The sequence below is a fragment of the Marmota flaviventris genome, chromosome 1 (genome assembly GCF_047511675.1).
Source record: "Marmota flaviventris isolate mMarFla1 chromosome 1, mMarFla1.hap1, whole genome shotgun sequence".
NCBI classification, from domain to species: Eukaryota; Metazoa; Chordata; class Mammalia; order Rodentia; family Sciuridae; genus Marmota; species Marmota flaviventris.
Window position 1 is genome coordinate 24134901 of NC_092498.1, and position 21182 is coordinate 24156082.

The window sequence follows — 21182 nt, forward strand, 5'->3', positions numbered from 1 at the left end:
TTACAACTCACCTTTAAAGAAATTATTGCTGAGGCTGGGGCTGGGGCTCAATGGCAGAGTGCTTGCCTAGCATGTGTGAGGCACTGGGTTCGATCCTTAGCACCTCAAAAAAATAAACAAATAAATAAAGACATTCTGTCCAACTATAACTACAAAAAAAAATTTTTTTTTTAAGAAAGGAAGAAAGAAAGAGAAATCACTGCTAATGAGTTTGGGCATAACATCAAAGAACAAGAAGCATAAAAATCTAAAATGGAGGGCTGGGGATGTGGCTCAAGTGGTAACACACTCACCTAGCATGCGTGAGGCACTGGGTTCAATTCTCAGCACCACATAAATGTAAAATAAAGATATTGTGTCCACCTAACACTAAAAAAAATATATTAAAAAAAAATCTAAAATGGCTCTTAAGATACTCCTCTTTTCTAACTACATATTTGGTATGAGAAGATCTTTTTTTTTACTTTAACCAAATCAACATTCTGCAGCAAAATGAGTGCAAAAGTAGGTATGAGAATCCACCATTTCCTCTCAAACCAGACATTAAAAAGATTTGTAAAAACTGAAAACAAAATCTCACTAACTTGTTTCAGAAAATTGCTTTGTAGAAATCTTTTTTTTTTTTTGGTACCAGGGATTTAACTAAGGGGCCCTCAACCACTGCACCACATCCCCAGCCGTTTTGTATTTCACTTAAGAGACTGCCGAGTTGCTTAAGGACTCTCTAAATAGCTGAGGCTGACTTTGAAATAGTGATCCTCCTGCCTCAGCCTCCTGAGATACTGGGATTATAGGCATGCACCACCACACTGGCTATAGAAACACCTTTCAACATGCAGTAAATTTACTATTATCTTAAAATCAATTAATGAACATTCTTTAAATTTCTTAGTCTTAATATCTGTAGTCAACATATACAAAAGCCCTTTAAAGTCCTCAATAATTTTTAAGAGAATAAAAGGGTTTTGAGACCAAAGATTAAGAATTACTGGCTTACTACGGGTATGGTGGCACAGCCTATAATCCCAGTGGTTGCGGAGGCTGAGTCAGGAGGAACATGAATTCAAAGATAGCCTCAGCTAATGTGAGGCACTAAGCAACTTAGTGAGACCCTGTCTCTAAATGAAATACAAAATAAGGCTGGGAATGTGGATCAGTTGTTGAATGCCCCCGAGTTCAATCCCCAAAAGAAAGAAAAGGAAAGAATTATTGGTTTAGTTGGACATGGTGGCACAAGCCTGTAATCCCAGCAGCTCAGGAGACTGAGAAGGATTTCAAGTTCAAAGCCAGCCTCAGCAAAAGCAAGATACTAAGCAACTCAGTGAGACCCTGTCTCTAAATAAAACACAAAACAGGGTTAGGGATGTGGCTCAGTGGCCCAGTGGCTCTGAGTTCAATCCCTGGTACCAAAAAAAAAGAAAAGAAAAGAAAGAAAGAAAAAATTACTGGCTTAAAATATAAGAGGGAGAAAAACAAATAATAATCCAAGGCAGAATGTGCGCCATAGCCTTTCTATTCCTGGATATTTTAGTTATTCCTAGACAAACTAGACCTATTGATGTCAATATAATCAAAATGAGTAATTCATTTAGTAAGCATGAAAAAGGCCCAAGCAATAATAAGGTATTGTGTTAAGCCAATTTGAATTGGTGAGTTTTTATTTATTCTTTTCTAAATAAATAACTTTGAGTCAGCCTTTTAAAAAGAGTTCTTACACAGGAGCTAGCTCATTCACAATTCTCTTGGAAATGGATCCCACACAACCTAATTTATAGTGTAAACAGAATTTGGTTCCCTGATTCTCAAAAAAGGGCAAAAAAAAAAAACCCTTGAAATCCTACATTGGTCCTATATTTTTTAAAAATTCTATATCTTGTTAAGAAAGCACTTGTTTATGTATATATGCTATCATTTATATGTTTAATTTTTGTATTATGGCAGTACTGGGAATTTAACTAAGAAGAGATTTACCCTTTTCATTTATTTATTTATTTATTTGAAATTTTGAGACAGGGTCTCACTACGTTGCCAACACTGGTCTTGAACTTGAATTCACTACCTCAGACTCCAAAACAGCTGTGATTACAGGTGTGTGTCACCATGCCCAGCTTCATGTTTGTTTTTAAAAGGGACGGATACAAACATTTTTGTTTAGCCTACCTAGAAGGACAAAAAAAAATAGGGGTGGTGGTTTCCAGAAAGGGAAACTATGGAAGAGAAAGTCGCAGCACTGTATTCCTTTTTACATTGTCTTCTTAACCACATGCATGTAATACTTACTCACAACTTGATATTTTTAGGCAGGCACAGTGGCTCACAACTCTAATTCCAGAGACTCCAGAGGCTGAGGCAATCACAAGTTCAAGGCCAGCCTCAAAGAGTTGGTAAGACCCTGTCTCAAAAGAAAAAACTTAAAAAGGGTTGGGGAGGTAGCCCAGCGGTGAAGTACCTCTGAGCTCAATCCCAGTATCAAGGCAGTGGTGGGAAGGACTAGATATTTTCAAAAATCCATCTCTACATCACTGATTTCTCTAGTCTTTTATCTCAAATTCAAATGCCAAAAAATGCTAGTATGAAAATAGATTTGAAAAATCACTGGATACACACTTGTCACATTAGTAATGACATACATCTCACACTTGAAGACATTATCAAGAACTGTCTATTAACCAGAAGTGATCAGCCATTGATTACCTGAAGAGCATCTTGTTCACAGGAGACTCTAGTGATGCCATTCAACTGCCCAACATTAACCGATATAGTTGCTACTCCACTGGTAACTTTTTTTCCTTTTTACATTAATCACAGCACTTGTTTTAAAAAATACTCTCTGAATAGCACAAAGGAGCTAAATTTAAATATTTCTTAAACCACAGGCAACATTAAATTCAGCATTCATGGGCTGGGGCTGGGGCTGGAGCTCAGAGGTAGAGCGCTTGCCTAGCATGTGTGAGGCACTAGGTTCCATTCTCAGTACCACATAAAAAATAAAAATAAATAAAGGCATTATGTCCATCTACAACTAAAAAATATATTTAAAAAAACTCAGCATTTAAAAATTGGGAGCTTTAGCTCCCAATATGCACTAGGTACTATGACTTGATATTATCAGCACTTGTGATATACAATGTAATTTTTGACAACATGCACTTGAACCTACAAATTCCACTACACAATATAGATTTAATCATAAATGAAAAAGGCTTGGGGATTTTAACCAATTCTAAGTTCAATAAAGCCCTATGATGCAGCTACAGATAAACCTAAATTTAAATTTGGGCAACATCATAGTTGGCTAAATTGTGTCCATAACATAAGAAAACCTGCATTTATCAGATCAGTCTTGCAACTCATGTGAGATTCTAGGACACACATGATGTCCAGGGATGCTGACCAAGCACAGTAGGATCTGGGTAGTTAGACACGTAGAAGGCAACATTTAATGCATTAGCTACCGTATGCTAAGTACTTCACATGAATTTTCTTTATATCTTCACATCAGTGATAAAAGCATTATTGTCCTTGACTTAAAATTTTAAGGAGATTCAGACTCAAAAGTTAAGCAACATGTTCAAGGTTGCAAAACTAGTAGGTGGTATTACCATAATTTAAGCCTGTAGCCTGGTAATGGCTTGAATGGTAGCTCTCAAAAAGACATGGCCATGTTCTAAATCATTGGAATTAATGAATGTTTCCTTATTTGGGAAAAGTGTCTTTGCAGATGTAACCAAATAAGGTTTTTTTTGAGGATTGAACCCAGGGCCTCATGCATGCTAGGCAAACACTCTACCACTGAGCCATATCCCCAGCCCTAAATTAAGGATCCTGAAATTAGTCACAAGATGATACAAACCAACAACTGTCCTCATACAACTCAGACAGATGGAGATTACAGACAGGAGAGTAGGAGAAAATGGGGCCATGGAGGCAAACACCTGACTAATGTAGCCACAAGTGACGGCAAGCCACCAAAAACTACACAAAGCATAAAAGACTCTTCCCTAGAGCTTTCTGAGGGAGCATAGCACTGCAAACACCTTGATTCTGAACAAAGGGTCTCTGGATCTGTGAGAGAATATATTTTTGTTTTAAACCAATAAGTTTGTTGTAATTTGTTAAGGAAGGTATTTATATTTAGCCCCCAAACTTCATATTTCAAGCACACCCTATCCCAGAAAGCTGAAGGAGGCTATAAGGATATTTACACTAAAACAGAGTTCAGAAGACTTTACAATGAAAATGGAAATTATGTTTTTGGAAGCCCCACACCCCAAAAAGAAGTAAGATCAGTAGATAAAAGTTCCAAGGAGAAATTTCAGTTGAAATTATACTTTCTAACCACCTAAATGTGTTAAAGACTAGCCAGACTGATGTGTTCAAGGAGTGACTCATGACTTTACTTTTAAGCAACACAGCTGGCTTAGAATCTCTTTCCACCATGAGTCCCTAAAATTATAAAATGTTAGATGGTACCACAACAGCCTAACAATAAGGTATAATAATACAAATTAGTTTTGTGAGGATTCTACAATCATTCAAATAATTCTGACAGCTTGTTATGTGTCAGGTACTATCTCCTGGTAAGTCTGGTGCCTGAAAATGAACACAAGCACATTATCCACTCTTATAATCTGGTGGGTAATATGCAATAAAGATAAAATTGCATAAATGAATGCATAAAGAAAAAGCTCAAAAATGAGGGAAATCAAGTATAACTTGGAAATTATGCTTGAGCAGAGACTCAAAAAATTTATAAGATTTCCTACATAGAGAAGAAATAAAAGGTTTTCTAGTCAAGAAACAGAAAAAAATCTAATAGTTAGGGAAAATGGTTGGTACAAAATGGTCCAAAAGTTTAGCACAGCCACATTAAGCAACTTCATCTTCATCCTAAATTCCAAGATAACATGTTCAGACCTATGTATTTAGAAAAATCAATTCATTCTGGCTGCACTAATGTATGAGTGGCTGGGTCACACTGGATGCAAGTGACCACTTGCAAGTGTCCAAGAAAGACAACAAGCAGCTAAGATAGAAATGTAGTGGTAAAAATGAAGAGGACAGACTAAGCTTATTTAGAAGGTTAAATGAACAGGATTATAAAATATGGAAAGACAAGGAGTCTGCTGTGAGAAACTGGATGAAATGGCACTAACCAAGAATGGAACAGGGCAAGTTTGAAAAGGAAGTTCATTTTGTAATGCAGTGTGTTCCAGGTATTCAAGAATAGGCAGTGTACATAGAATCCTGAACCTCCAATGGTTGGCCAAATCTGAGTATGCATATTGATGCAGAACACTTGCACAATCTTTTATCTTTAAAGAAAAACAATTATTTCATAATAACATCATTATTTCTAGTTAAAAAGTTCAAAACAGTGCAAATCTGAAAGAATCACTACTGTACCACAAGCACTAAATTAATATTAAACAAAGACTATCTATTTAAAGAATATTGAGTAACATTTGGCTATAAAACTTGAGAGATGACAATCCATCCTCTTGGTGGACTCTCATGTGAAAATTAGCTACTGCTCTCACTCTTTTCAGATATAAAAAAACTCAAAACAAAATCTGAGACAAAAACATCAATACTTTTTAATTCCCAGATTCTCTACCTCCCACTACATCTACAAGACACTGAGTTAATATCTTGTCAAGCATAAATAAAGAAGGAATACACTGCTGAAGAAGAGGCAAGAGAAAAGGAAACTACAAAACACTTTAAAAGATAAAAAAATCAGTCAAGGGTTTAAAGCTTTTGCAGACTTCAACCAGTTCCCTAAAGTTCAAAACCATGAACACCAAGACCAAAAGGTTTTTATTAATAGAAAGGAATGCTAATGGTGCAGTATCTGCTAACACACAAATCTATGATGAATTAAAGAAACAAACCAAGCAAGCCCTCTAGACAGATTTCAGAAAAGAGTGACAACTCCTCAAGAAAAGCCACAGACAGGTCTTTGAAGGGGAATTTCAGAAGGCAGCATTGTTATCTTAAGAGATGGCAGTTCTACATGTGTTCTTGCCTCTGAAGACCTACCAGTTGGAAAAGATGTGGAGATAGGACAGTAATATTGATGATCTTGACCCTCTATAGGTCTAGATTAGTTTTTAACAACAAGTTTTTTTTTCTTTAATTTGTTTTAAATAACACCACAAGTTTTAAAAGTAAAAAATTAAATTAAAAATTTTAATTTGATTCGCCTGCTGTAGTGCACGCCTATAATCCCACCAATTTGGGAGGCTTACACAGGAGGACCACAAGTTCCAGGCCAGCCTGAGAAATTAAGTGAGACCATGTCTCAAAAAATAAAAAGGGCTAGGGGTGTAGCTCAATGGTAGAGCACTCCTGGGTTCAACTTACATTATTCCTCCACCCCACAAAAAAAGAAACTTATAAAAGAAAAAAAAATGTAGTTATAGATGGACAAAATGCCTTTATTTTATTTGTTTATTTTTATGTGGTGCTAAGGATTGAACCCAGTGCCCCACAGGTGCTAGGCAAGCCACTGAGCTACAGCCCCAGCCTAGAAAAAATATTTTTGTACAGCTATACAATGTTTGTTTTAAGTTAACTGTCAGGAAGTTAAAATGTAAAAAGTTTATTAAAAAGTTATAGAAAGGTATGAGAAATTTATTACTGAAGAAAAATTCATAAATTTTGTGTTGCCTAAGTATACAGTGTTTATAAAATAGTCTACAGTGATGTCCTAGGACTTCACATGTACTCACCACTCACTGACTCACCCACAGCAACTTCCAGTCCTGAAAGCTCCATTCACTAGTGTTTGATACAGATGTACCCTCTTTTTATTTTTTAGTTGTAGTTGTCAATACATTTTATTTATTTATTTTTATGTGGTGCTGAGGATCGAACCCAGGACCTTGCACATGCTAGGCAAGCGCTCTACCGCTGAGCCCCAACCCCAACCCCATACCCTCTTTTAAGTAGTATTTTACAGTCCTTTTTCCATCTAGATATACAGGTATTCACCATTCTATTATAATCAACCACTGGGATTCTGTACAGTAAAATGCTGTACAGGCTTGTTGCCTAGGTGAGATTCACTACCATATAGCCTAGGTGTGAAGAAAGCTGTACCATCGAGGTTTATGTAAGCACAATTTATGGTATTCTTAAACAACAACATCACCTACCAATGCAATTTTCAGAACATGTCCCCATTGTTAAGCCAAAGTATGACTGCACTTAGATGAAAAATGTTACCCAAGATTTGGTTACCACTTTGTACAAAAACTAAACAGCTATCAGAAGGATTAAATACAGAATTAAGTGAGTAGTCAGGAAAATTGGGTTATATTAATAGTTCTAAAGAGGATTCTACTGTATAAAAATCTTTGGGAAGCTTTGAGAAAGACCAGTTACTTTATATGTAAAATTAGAATTTTATATACACACATAAATTATATCACTTCATTGGGGGAATATGAATTACATATTTCATAGAAATAAAAATATTTATATTTTATAGATTTAAAGTCTTTTGAGCTTCCAAAGATTTTCTTCCAAAAAAAGGTATTTTTTTAAATATTTATTTTTCAGTTGTAGTTGGACACAATACCTTTATTTCACTTATTTATTTTTATATGGTGCTGAGGATCGAACCCAGGGTCCCACATGTGAGGCAAGCACTTACCACTGAGCTACAACCCCAGCCTCCCAAAAAAGGTATTTTTAACACAACTATATTATACCACCGCTAATAATAATACTTAATTTATTATCAATGGGGATAACAACTCAGAAGGTCCCAGGGTAACATGAAAGACCAACAATATACTGAAATAAGATGTTCACTTCTGAAATTACCCTGCAAATAGAAATCTTTGCTTAGGAAGTATGATGCCAGAGTGGAGAAGCAGCAAGTTAATATGTGAATGAAATTGAGGTTAACCCAGGATTTAGCTTTCAGTATTTACTAAGTAAGCTCTCATTAGCAAGCCTTTACACCCTTACTCCAAAGTTATCCTTACCTCAGCAAAACCACAGAGCATGGAATAAATAGCAAGCATTTCTCAAGTAAATGTGTATTTGAGAGAAAATTTTAAACTATAGATTTGTAACTGCCCCATTAAGAATGTTTCAGGGCTCACAGGTAGTATGCTTGCCTGGTACTGAGTGAGGTACTGGGTTCGATTCTCAGAACCACATGTGAATAAATAAAATAAAGGTCTATCAATAATTTTTTTTTTTTAATGTTTCAGGACAAAAATTGATCGTGGGCCAGGAGCTGTGGCCCACACCTGTAACCCCGATGAATTGGGAAGCTGAGGCAAGGGGATCAAAGTTCAAAGTCAGCTTCAGCAATTCAGCAAGACCCTCAGGAACTTAGTAGGCCCCTTTCTCAAAAAAAAAAAAAAAAAAAAAAGGAATTGGGGATTGTAGTTCAGTGGTAAAGTGTTCCTGAGTTCAATCTCCAGAATAAAAAAAGGCTGATAATATCAAATGTGCTTAGACATTTTTGGTCCAAGACAGTATGCACTGTATTATTTTGTTTTATATTTTTATATATGCATACATATGGTGTATAATCATATAAATCAACAATTAAAATATTAATTTTGTGTAGAACCATGATTACTCTTCTGCTGTTTTACAATGAGCACATATTACATGCCTTTCTAAATTAAAATATATAAAAATATATAGTATAAAATGTTATATAGTCTCTACATAAAATATACAGTCTATAGTCTTATAAGAGACTCAGATTTTAGAAGGAATTTTTATTTAAGAGAAACTTTAGAGTCAAGAATTTAAAAAGGCAAAAATTTTAAGTCATGTAATTGGTGATATATCAGGATTATTATTTTTTTCTTCGGATTTATTACCTGAAGCTAGCTTTTGGGTCAAGATGCTAGTTCTATGACATTGTTCTTACTTAGCAAACCTTGGCTGGTTCTATGACTTATGGGCTATTTTTTTAATATTTATTTTTTAGTTGTAGTTGGACACAATACCCTTTTTTATTTATTTTTATGTGGTGCTGAGGATCGAACCCAGGGCCCCACAAGCACTAGGTGAGCACTCTACTGCTGAGCCACAATCCCAGCCACTTATGGGCCACTTTTATATGGAAGATACATTACCAAAAATTGTCATAATTGTTTAATGAAAGACAAAACAAACACAAGTGCCCAAAGGAAAAGACAAAATATTCTAGTTTTATTTGGACACTCTTTGTAGATTTAGCAAATGTAAAGATAATCCATTTTGTAGCACTATGAATGAACCTGGAGGACATTACGTTAAATGAAATAAGTCAGGCAGAAATACCCAATGTTCTCACTCATAATAGAAGCTAAAGTTGATCTCATAGAAGTTGGTAATAGAATAGTGGTTACCTGAGGCTAGGAAGAGTACTGGGAAGAAAGGGATAGAAAAAGGTTAATTAATGAGTACATAAATAATATCAAAGGATTAAGTTCTTGTGTTCTATATAGCATAGTAGGGTCACTATAGTTATTTATTAATTGCATATTTTAAAATAGCGATAAGAGAGGATTTTGAATGTTTACAACATAAATGATAAATGAGGTAATGGATACGCTAATTATTGATTTTATCATTGTACATTGTATATAAAAGTCAAAATATTACACTGTAGCACAAATATACAATTATTATGTGTCAAAACAGGTAATCCACAAACAAGCTACTTACAAATTAAATAACACAAGTTTTCTGTTTAAGATTACCCATTATTTCATATCATTCTTGCTTTTACTAATACTTTCATAGGGTATCCTACAAAACAATGCCAACTGATATTAATTATTTTAATTATAAAGTTTGGCAATTAACAGTGTGGAGATTGGCTTGAGTTGTGACTCAGTGGTACAGCATTTGCCTGGCATGTGTGAGGCCGTGGGTTTGATCCTCAGCACCGCATGTAAATAAATTAAAAAATCCATTGACAATTGAAAAATATTTTTTTAAAAAATGTGGAGATTGTGCTAATGGTGTAGCTCAAGAAAAAAAAAAAGTTTGAAGATCACTGCCCTGGCAACTAGGGACTAGCAGACAAAACTGTCTCCCAATCTGATTTCAAAGATCCCAAGACTTCAGGAAGAAACTAAAAATGAACAATTATCTAAAGTTTTAGAAAGAAATATTGTAGAAATCAAATAAGTTCTAGTATGGAATATTTTATAAATAATGTGTTTAAATACCTACATTTTATTCATGACTTTAGAAATGTGAACACTACAATGTGTTTCCATTAAATCACCTTAGATCTCAAGGTATTCTATAATTGTTGTATTTCAGAAAGACCTTACAAAATAGTTCAACAGTACTTTCATTTTGTGGTCAGAAAAACTAAATAAGAAAATTTTTTCCTTTTTCTTTATCTTATCCCATATCACTGAAACATTTGTACACCTTTGAAATTTTCCAAAGTATAAGCAACTCCTAACTCAAAAATGAATTTTGTCTACGAGTATAATTGATGAAGTAAAACACACTTTTCCTTTAAAACAATAGTAAACATATAAAATATAAGTAAAAATATTACACTGTAGCACACATATACAATTATTATGTGTCAAAACAGGTAATCCACAAACAAGCTACTTACAAATTAAATAACACAAGTTTTCAGTTTAAGATTACCCATTTATTCATATCATTCTTGTATGTGAACACTACAATGTGTTACCATTAAATCACCCCCAAAGCCTACTGTATCAATAGTGCATAAAGAGTCATCTATTAGTATGAGTTCTGGTATATTAAAAACAAACAAAAAACAAGGACTCCAATAAAATACTTGGCAAAATTATGAAACTGGTTATTAAGCTTTATTTTAGCATTCCCCTTATCTTCCTCCTGGTGGTCCTTATTCCCATCTCTGAGGTGAATCAGCCAGGCACGGTGACATGTGCCTGTAATCCCAGAGGCTTGGGAGACTGAGGCAGCAGCATCACCAGCTCAAAGCCAGCCTCAGCAAAAGCACTAAGCAACTCAGTGGCACCCTGATTCTAAATAAAATACAAAATAGGGCTGGAGATGTGGCTCAGTGATTGAGTGCCCCTATTCTCGGTACCTGCCCCCCCAAAAAAGAGGTGCCTCATATCTTCCAAAAGTTCCTCACCTAAACACTCAAAATTTCTTTCCCTTGATTTATTCCAGTAGTAAAGATAACTGGTTTCAGCCAACTAACACAATCAACACTTTATTTAATCATTAATGTTAGTGAAAAGACCCTTAACTTTTGTGTCAAAATCTCCTTGAGAATCTTTTTTTTTTTTTGGTGGTGGTGGGAGAGGGTAGTCAGGGATTACCCAGAGCACTCAATCACTGAGCCATATCCCTAACCCTTTTTATGTTTTATTTTTGAGAAAGGGTCTCCCTAAATTGCTTAGGCCCTTGCTAAATTCCTGAGGCATGCTTTGAATTTGTGATTCTCCTGCCTCAGTCTCCTAAACCACTGGAATTACAAGTGTGCACCACGAGGCCCAGCTCCTTGAGAATCTTGTAAAAGTGAGAAGGAACCCTTGTCCCCACATTATTGCACAGGTACTCGTAAAAATTTTTCATGCAGTTTCAAGAGATTCAGGGTCATGCAGTCAAAATATATTTTCTTGAACCCCAGAACCATAAATCTTAGGTATGAAATCCCTATATTTAACATACTAATATCATAAAACCTCAAAATCCTCCAAGAGGAATTTGTATTTTAAGAGACTAGCAACTCAAATGGATTCTAATTCTCAGAATTAGAAACAGGCTTTCAAGATGGTGTTAATAAAAAATTAAACAACAAAAGCCCAACAATGGGGAGAAAAGATTTTTAGGCAGTCCCCACTGGGGGTCACCTCCTGAAACTTTCAAGCTGCCATTCCCATAAGAGAAAGGGAAAAACAAAACCTATTTCTAAGCATGGGTCTTCTATTAAATTGGGTTTCAAAGGCCTCTACCCATATTTAGAATTGCTCTAGAAATATATTGTCTAAATTATCATGATGCCTGGCAAAACAATACATGCATAATACATATATACAGGGATATTTTGAAAATTTCTTTTACCTCTTAAATGCCAAATCCAATTTTTATCCCAGTAAGTTCTCTGTAGTATTTCACATGGCAAACTTCCCTCTTAAGATTCTCTTAATCCCTCTCCTCAGCTTCTTCAACCCTACATCATTCTATTAATTATTCACAATTTCATCAACTTCCCTCTAGGATCCTCTTCTAGTTGACCCTCAGATGTTGATGTTCCCAAGGCTGCCCTTAGTTTTTTCCTCACTTCTAATATTATACTATTTTTACAGTTTCCATGACATTATGCTGATGAATGCAAATCTCTTATTAATTAATCCCTACATTCGCTTCAGTCAGTTCATTCCCTCCCCAAACTAAACACATCTGGAATAATGCCCTATTATCTTCCTCCTCAAATTCTGTTCTTCCTACACATTCTCTAACTTAAATACATTTTCATCCTTTAACCAGATTATAATCTTGTACTCAAATACCACCAAAACCTGACAATTTAAAAAATAATCTCCAGAATTTATCTCCTCTTAAATCACAACTTAGTAGTCTCAAAGATATCCAATCCAATCTTCACATCATCTTTTTTTAAAACCAGAGTAAGAATTGGGGGTGTACCTCAATGTAAGAGCATTTGCCTAGCATGAGCAAGGTCCTGGATTCAATCCCCAGCATTAACAAAAAAAAAAGTTATTACTTTAAAAAATTCAAAACCAGAGATTTCCTACTCAAATTTCATATAGTCCCCAAAATACCTACAGAATAAAATCCATGCTTGTGAGCATGCGATTACAAACTCTTCCTATGAAGCCACAACTTTATTGGTTCCATTTTCTAGTACTCACAACTACAGTAAACTTTACTTGCCATTTCTCAAATTATACTGTTGATGGCCTTCTTGTAGCCGCCTCTTCTCTATCAGTAAAATGGCTATTTTTCCTTCAGAGGCCTCAAACCTCTCCTACATGAAAAAAGTGATCCCTAACCTCACCTATTTTCCCTGTCACTGACCCCTTCCCAAAAGGTATCCCTCCCTCTCTTCCCAATCCCACACCACTCTTTCTTTACTCTATTTTGGTTTTCAACAAGTTATACTATAGTTTGAAGAGCCCAATCTTTATCCTTTCCTAGACAAGGCCCCCAGTTCACTTGTGACTCTAGCACCTAGCACATGCCAAGAATGTTCAATGTCTTTAATCAATGTCTGGTAAATGAATGGCAAAACTCTAAAAAAAGGACACACTTATGGAGGTTATTTCTCAATGGAGGGTATGCCTCACTCTCTTCTGAACACAAAACAAAAATTAGGTCTCCTGATCCCTAGCTCCCCATTTCTAGTCCACTGCTTTAATAGCTTTAAGCAATGTTTCATGGGGACATTTCCTAATTTCCTCTTGTTATTTGTAGGTTTAGCTGCCAGCCTAACCACATTAGCATTTAGGAGCAGCAACAAAACAGACTAAGTTCTAAAGAGCAAAGACTTTACAACTAGCAACAGTAAAATACAAGCTCTCAAAAAAAAAAGGTCTTAACATACAAGCATTTGAAGTCCTTCACAAAGATGCCTTAAAAAGGCCCATATAGTTTATCCAACAGGCACCACTTTAAGAAATCTTAAGATAGATAATGTCCACTTAAATTATCAAACTTTTCACATTTCTAACCACAGAAACCAGCATACCCCAATTAAATACAATGCTTATATAATAAAAAATGCAATTACCACAAACAAGAGATACTCTAAATCACCAAAATGATTAAAGTAGGTTTAAAAATATCTTCACCTTAGGCTGAGGCTGTAGCTCAGTGGCAGAGCCCTTGCCTAGCACGTACAAGGCATTGGGTTCGAGCCTTAGCACCACATAAAAATAAACAAGTAAAATAAAGGCATTCTGTCCATCTACAACTACAATTTTTTTTTCAAATATCCCCACCAATTTTTTTTAAATCAGATATCACTTTCCCTTTCCCTCTTCTCCCCACCAACCCTTCCTCAATACACACATACCTTCTTTACAAGACATGGCTTCTTAAAGAAATTGCCTGATGGTTTGGTGCAGGTGGAATTTTAAACCATTTGTGGTTGGCCAAAGCAGATGTCTCAGTCTGGGATTCAGAAGATCCCTCATGGTCAAATTATCTCTTTTAAGTAAGTGACTGATATCAGTGACAGAATACAGATTTGCCTCAAAGGATCACAAATGTAGTAGGCCTGCCACAACTGCAACTAATTTTGTTCCTTAATATACTCAATCATCTTAAACAGCTGTATTTCTGGCATTTCTTCAGTGCATAGGTTTAATTTGATATCACATAAATGCACATATTTAGAACATTTTAGGCATAAAGAACACAGGATGAGGGCTGGGGATGTGGCCAAGCAGTAGCGCGCTCGCCTGGCATGCATGCGACCCAGGTTCGATCCTCAGCACCACATACAAACAAAGATGTTGTGTCCACCAAAAAACTAAAAAATAAACCTGTAACCTGCTTAAAAAAAAAAAAAAAAGAACACAGGATGAAACCTTTTTAATATCTCAGCAACTAAATTGCATTGCATGAAGTTGAAAACACATTAGCCTAACTCTGAACTGCACTTTAGAAAAATATATATATTCCAAGATATATATATAATCCCATTATTTTCCTTGAGCAGTCTAAAACTCATTATTCAAGTTTTGTCCATGCTACATAAAATAATCTCAAACAGGGCTGGGTTGTGGCTCAGCAGTAGCGCATTTGCCTGGCATGTGTGAGGCACTGGGTTCGATTCTTAGCACCACATATAAATACATAAATAAAATAAACGTCTATCAACAACTAAAAAAATATTTAAAACAATAATCTCAAACAAAGCATTTTTGTTACTCTGAGATTAAAAGTTTCCAATAACTCAATGTGGTTGTAATTTGCAAACACCAAAATAGATTTTACCTTTATTATTTCTCTTCTAGCCTGTTCACCTTAAAATACTGATGGATAAAATCACTAAACTGAACACCCAACAAAGTGGATAATGCACCCCCCTAGTTAATAAAGAAGTAACTATATGATACATAACACAAAAATTAATATGTATCCAGAGACTCAAAAAACACTGGACTTGGACTAAATAAAATGTTTCTAAAAGAAATTTAACAAGTGGGTTTCTTTTTCATGGCTATTTTACTCAACATTCATGGGTAAGCTTAGGCTGAAAACACTAGCCTTAGCTCTCAAGGAAAACATGAAAGAGCTGAAAGAAAATGTCCTTAGCATTGAACAGTTTCTGAAATGTTTTTTACAAAACCAAAGAATGATATTTTGTAAAATGGATTTTCCAAATACTATTTCTATATGTTAATAAGCATCATATATAGTCACACATACACATCTCAATTCTCAAATATCCCATTTCCTGGACTGGCCTTGATTACAGACCCAGAAAGGATGCATATAAACTCTTGAGGTTAGAGTAGGTATTTGTGAAACTCAACAACCCACAATTTCCCCTCACTCTTCAACCTGGAGTAGATGAATAAGCCTGCTTCAGCATCAAGCACAGGGCTTGTCTAAAGACATCTGACAGAAGTTGACATACACATTAACTTCCTGAAGTGTGTGCTTCTGAAGGCTGAGGTTCATAGCCCTCCCACCAAACCAAAAATTCATCATGCCTTTTCAAATACTTATGAAAAAAGCTTAATTTCAATAATTGTCATTCATCATTATTGTTCCCCAACAAACATTTACTGAATGCCTTACTACATATAAGAAAAGTTGTAAAAAATTAATCCTAGACAAAAAGCTTAATTTCTCAGTCACCCATTTTTGGGTACTTCACTTAAAATGCTTCTTGAAAACAACACAGAGGTCTGGTTAAATCTGGTATACAGGCAATGTAAACTCGTATTTTAATTGTAGGAAGTTGGCCTTCAACACCCTACCTAAAACAGCAATGGTTGCATAACTATGCTTTAATAAAACAAAAAAACAAAAAACTCCAGTTTTGGATTCCACTGGACTACACATGAATTGGGAGGAAAAACTGAAATCCTTTCTGCTTTTATTCCCTCTGTATCTGGACAAGGACATTCATAACTCCTATAGTCCCTTAGGTGACTGTAACTAACTCCAGAAGCTACATTTCCTTAAAACACAGCAATAAATTATTTGCGTGAGATTTTTTTTTTCTTTTTCCCTCTAAATGAGAATATGGACTACTCACTATAAAGCAAAAGGTCATTTTCCCTTCTTTATGCTGAGTGTTGAGACTATGATATTGCAAATAAGGTGAGCCAAAGGATTAAATAAACAGTTATTCTAATCAGATTTTTGTTTTGTTTGTTTTCGTCAAAGACCCTGTTGAAAGAAAGTGTACTATCAGAAGAAAAAAAGGGCTGGGGAGTGCAGCTCAGTGGTATAACATTAGCATGCCCCAAGGCTCTGAGCATGATCCCCAGCACCAAAGAAAAATGGGGCAGGAGGAGTCCCCAGACACAAAAAATTCTGCACACAATTTAGGAGCCAAGAGTTAAATAAACTACATTACATATGGTAATTGTATGTTGCCTTTTGCACTCACAAGGAAATTACATTCAGATACACAGATAAAACTAGTCAAATTTTCACTAATTTATAGGATAACTTGTCAGGAACTTTCAAACAATTCTAGGGAGTCAGGATACTACTGAATTAAGAAACCAAAACACACACACATCTCCAAAGCTTTCCCTGAGTGAAGAAGAATCCAATAACCTATTGTTCAAGGCCTAATAATAATAATAATAGTAATTTTTTAAGAGACAAGGCTGAGATAGAACGGGAAAAGGACCACTGTGAGCACAGAAGATGCCCTGTTACAAAAGCTGTACCCATACTATTGAACACCGTCCAGGTTGACAGGCTCACTCACACTACCTTTCTCCCAATGCAATGATATCCTTTAAACGCTTTTTTAATATGTGAATTTTGCTATGACCACAAAAAGAATTCAGCACAACTGACACCAGCTCTAGAGCAAACAATTAATATACAGTATTCTAACTTAATGATTGGAAGAAGGGAAGGTGAACAGGCAACAGCTCCTCCAACTGGTTGGCAGATATCATGTGAAGCCCTAAAAACATTAAGATTTTAAAATAACTTCAAGTTTTGGTGGGCACAGTTAGATGCACAGTAGAAACTTTGGGACCAGAAGCAACAACACAACAGGTGAGAGAAGTGGTGGACATCACGGTACAGTGAAGTGCATAACATGCAATGGCAAACCCTCGAATTCCCCCAAAAGGCTGGGAATACGGTAATAATACCACGCACAAGACCATCTCCGAGCCCCGTCTTTCCAGTGGCAAAAATTCGGTTCCTTAGGAGGGGCGCGCCACTCCCCGCTCCCTTACCCAAGAGACCACCACCCCAGGCACAGGAAGAACCGAGACCCCGCCACGGTCACATCTCCGCTGGGGAAAAAAACACAATGTCGCTCCTTATTTCTGCGTACAAAAGGACTTTGCGCCCTCCTCCTCGAACTGCCGCCTGGGCCGCCTCCTAACAACTTGCAAGAAGGTGGGCAACGCGCCATATTCCAGCGTCCCCCAGTCCACCTGGGTAACAAGCCCACGCCACCCCGGCGGGAGGGAAGCTTCGGAGGTCGTCAGCTCAGCCAGCCTCTTCTCCCGCAGGAGACAGCAGCTCCCGCGCCCCGCCCGGTCCCGCCGGGCCGTGCCGCCAGCGAACGAGACCAGGGAAGGGCCCAGGGGGCGAACGCCGAGCCGCGGCTCCGGTCCCGCGCAGCCCGCCCACCTCCCGCTCCCGGGCCCGGCGCGCTCTCCCGGGCCGCCCGCTCCCGAGCCCGCGGGAAGGCCGGGCTCTGGGTTCCACCACGGGGAGGAGGCCGCGGCCCCGAGAGCCTCGGGCGGCAGGGCAGGCCGGAACCCTGGAGCTATCTGGAGGGCAGCGCCTCCCTCCCGAGCCCGCCAGGACGCCTGGGGCCTAGTGCGGCCTGCGCATCCTCGGGGTGGCGGTTTGACTGGGCCGGGCCGGGGCCCCCAGCCCCAGGCGGGCCGAATCCAGCGGGGGCCCAGGCCCGGAGCCGGGGGCGGCAGGGTGCCGGCTGCGGGGCGGGCCGGCCGGCCGGCGGGCGGGCGGCGTGTTGCGGCTGCGCCGGGGCTGAAATAGCTGGAGATTGCGCGGTAGGGCACTCACCTCAGAGCGGCTGCGCTACCGTGGGCCTGCGCCGTGGAGACTGCGACCGCGCCGGCTCCTCGCAGCCTCCTGCCACCAGCGGCAATGGCGAGCGCTGCCGCCTCTGCCGCCGCGGCCGCCGCCGAGGAGGGGGAGGGGAGGGAGGAGGCACGCACGCGACGCACGGCTCGGCTTCCCCGCCCGCGGCCGCCATGATGGGGAGGTCGGCGCTGCTCCTCCGCGCCTGGTTGGGGAGGGGGCTTTCGGCTAGGTTTCTGGCGTCCTCCCCGCCTACTCCTTGAAGTCTCCTGTCACTGCATACGTTTGTCTGGGGCCGGAACCATGAAAGCGACTGGATGAACAAAACGTGGTCGCCGCAAGAGAAGGGGTGCATGAAGCATAAAATGGTTGCTGATCTGAAAAGAGTGTCATCTCTCGCCCCCAGCCCGAGGAATTAGGACCTCCGGAGTGTGTCAGGACGATCGGAAAGGCATTCACTCTCGCACTTTTCTCCGCTTTGTCGGGCCATTTGCACCCTCACCCTCTCTTCGCAGTGACTTTTCAAGCCCTACCCAGATATTTAAAAGCAAAAGTTTTTATACAAAGCAAGATAATAAAATTTATTCACTCATTCGTTCAGCAAACATTTCTAGGGAGCCCTTTATGTGCCGAATGTTGTTCTGGGTGCGCTTAAGATACACCTATTATCAACGCAAAATACTAAAAATAAATAAATAAATAACGTCATTGCTCTTGCTCTCATGTAGTTTTATACGAAGCAATTGGGATCCCCCAAGCAAGTGCCAGACAAATGAATGGACAGTGGGAGCACAACCTGATTTTGGAGACATGAGGAGTAGTTTTGTTGTTTGTTTTAAAAGTAAGCAGGAGACCACCTCCATAAGAATCACTCAGACTCGTGGTTTAAACGTAGATCCCCAATTGGTATCGTTAGAATCTTGGCTCGTTAGCATACCAACCAGCATTTTTCTCCTTCCCCCGCCCCCACGTTGGAAATCGAATGTAGCTCTACCACTGAGCTACATCCCCAGTCCTTTTTATTTTTTATTTTAAAACAAGGTCTCGCTAAATTGCTCTGGCTGGCCTAGAACTTGTCATCCTCCTGCCTCCGCCTCCTGAGTAACTGGGATTACAGGCAAGCTCCACTGCGTCAAGAACCTGCATTTTTAACATCCCTAAGCCATCCATGCCTGGTGATTTTTATGCATATCATAGTGCAAGAGCCATAGTATTAGGGACTTAACATCCTACAGGTATCAGAAAACAGCTTAACAAAATTAAGAAGCATACATTTTCAAGAAGATTTCAATTCCTCAAAATCTAACATCCCAAAATGAAATATCTTGGGCTGGGGGTATAGCTCAGTGGTAGAATACTCTTCTAGCAAGTACAAGACCCTGGGTTCACCCCAGCACAGAAAATTTTAAAAGTTGAATGTGCTTTTATCTTGGGTTTTCTAAGACAGTGAGTGTCACCATCAACTACCCAGATGCTCAAATCAGAAACCTGGGAATGATCCATTATCCCTTCCTCTCTTGCTCAGGTCCTCCCAGACAATTTGAGCTTTTAAACTTTCTCTCTGCCACTTCTTACCATGGTTCAGGATGCTGGCTTCTCTGGTGGATAGACTCTTCTTGGTCCCCCTGTTTCTGGAATTGCCCTCTCCTATCCATTCTCCACACTACAGCTTGAATGGTCTTTCAAAATAGTAAATCAAAGGCTCGGGTATAGCTTAGAAGTAGAGTCCTTGCCTGGTATGCACAAGACCCTGGGTGAGACTGGATTGATCCCCAGCAGTACAAACGAAACAAAAAATCATAAAAGATTAAAAAAGAAAATCATGTTATTTCCCTGTTTAAAATGATTTATGAGATCCCATTACACTTAAGTTAACCTCTAGAATTCTTTTGAGGTGCCTTTGGGGCCCTTAGTGACCTCATCTGCCACAGATCTCTCTCATCAAACTGGGATGCTCTCAGGTCATATGAGTCTAAGAATTCTGCCACTTCACAACTTTTGCAAGGACTGCTCCTTCTACCCACAGCCTTCTGCACTTTTTTCTTACCTACTAGAACCTTCATCTGAATAATTCCTACTACTCTTTCAGGTCTCAACATTAATTCCATTTCTCTCAGGAAGCATTCCCTCTTTTGGCCCTTTCCTCATCACACCCAGTACTTGCACTAATAGACATATTATCACCCTCCTCACTTCATTTTCAGGGAGAGAAACAAGAACATGTAGAGGTTACTTGCCCAACCCCAGATTGTAAGAGATGGAGCCATTCTGAAAGCCATCAGCCTGACCTCAACATTACACTTTTAACCATCACCAGGGGCTTTCAGATTGCAGAACAGTACCCACTCGTGAAGCACAAAAGTAATTTAGTTGGTCATGACCAATGTTTCATAAAAGAAATAGAAAACATCAAACTCCACAAGGCTCTTGGTCAGATTCTCTAATATGATAAATTCTCTAAATGGTACAAACATTGAAAATACCAAACTGCCCAGAATATGACCAACATTAACACAAGAAGAGTATGCATACTGTGGACTTGATTTATTCACCATTCTTATATTTAATTTTGAACCTCCTTAGGATTAAATGATGTTTATCCTCCCAAGAAAATTGAGGTTACTGCCCCCAAACTGACCAGGTTAACCTCTGCAGGAAAATGGGAATTCTTAGCTCATCAGGCTGAGGCTGCCTTTCAGCCCTAGATTTTTGGCTGAATTGCATCAGAGAGAGTCTGCCGTTGCTGTGAAAACATCAGGTCTCCTATATTATAGATGATGTGTCTACAGGGTTCTCCAAGACCCTGTCCTACAATTAGATTCTTATGGTTACCTACTTAGTTCTTTCTGGACTTACTGACAAGGTTATGAGGTTGATGACATTCTGGTAAACTGCACCCAGGTTTCTTCACCTCTTAATTAAATTCAACTGATCTTGTCACTGGACAATTAATTTGACAG

General features: G+C 38.4%; 1 protein-coding gene across 13 annotated transcripts in view; it reads right to left on the reverse strand.

Annotated features, from left to right (window-relative positions):
- The window catches only part of Nrf1 (nuclear respiratory factor 1), a 136673-nt gene extending 118362 nt beyond the window's left edge, over positions 1-18311 (reverse strand). For 4 of the 13 annotated variants that reach the window (XM_071611934.1, XM_071611921.1, XM_071611982.1 and 1 more), the window contains exon 1: positions 12-6941. The gene's annotated coding sequence lies outside the window, so the exon portion shown is untranslated. Of the gene's footprint in view, positions 1-11; positions 6942-18204 lie in introns of those variants that run through there. The other 9 variants (XM_027950103.2, XM_027950102.2, XM_071611927.1 and 6 more) reach the window with 6 other exon arrangements.
- Positions 18312-21182: the final 2871 nt, after the last annotated feature.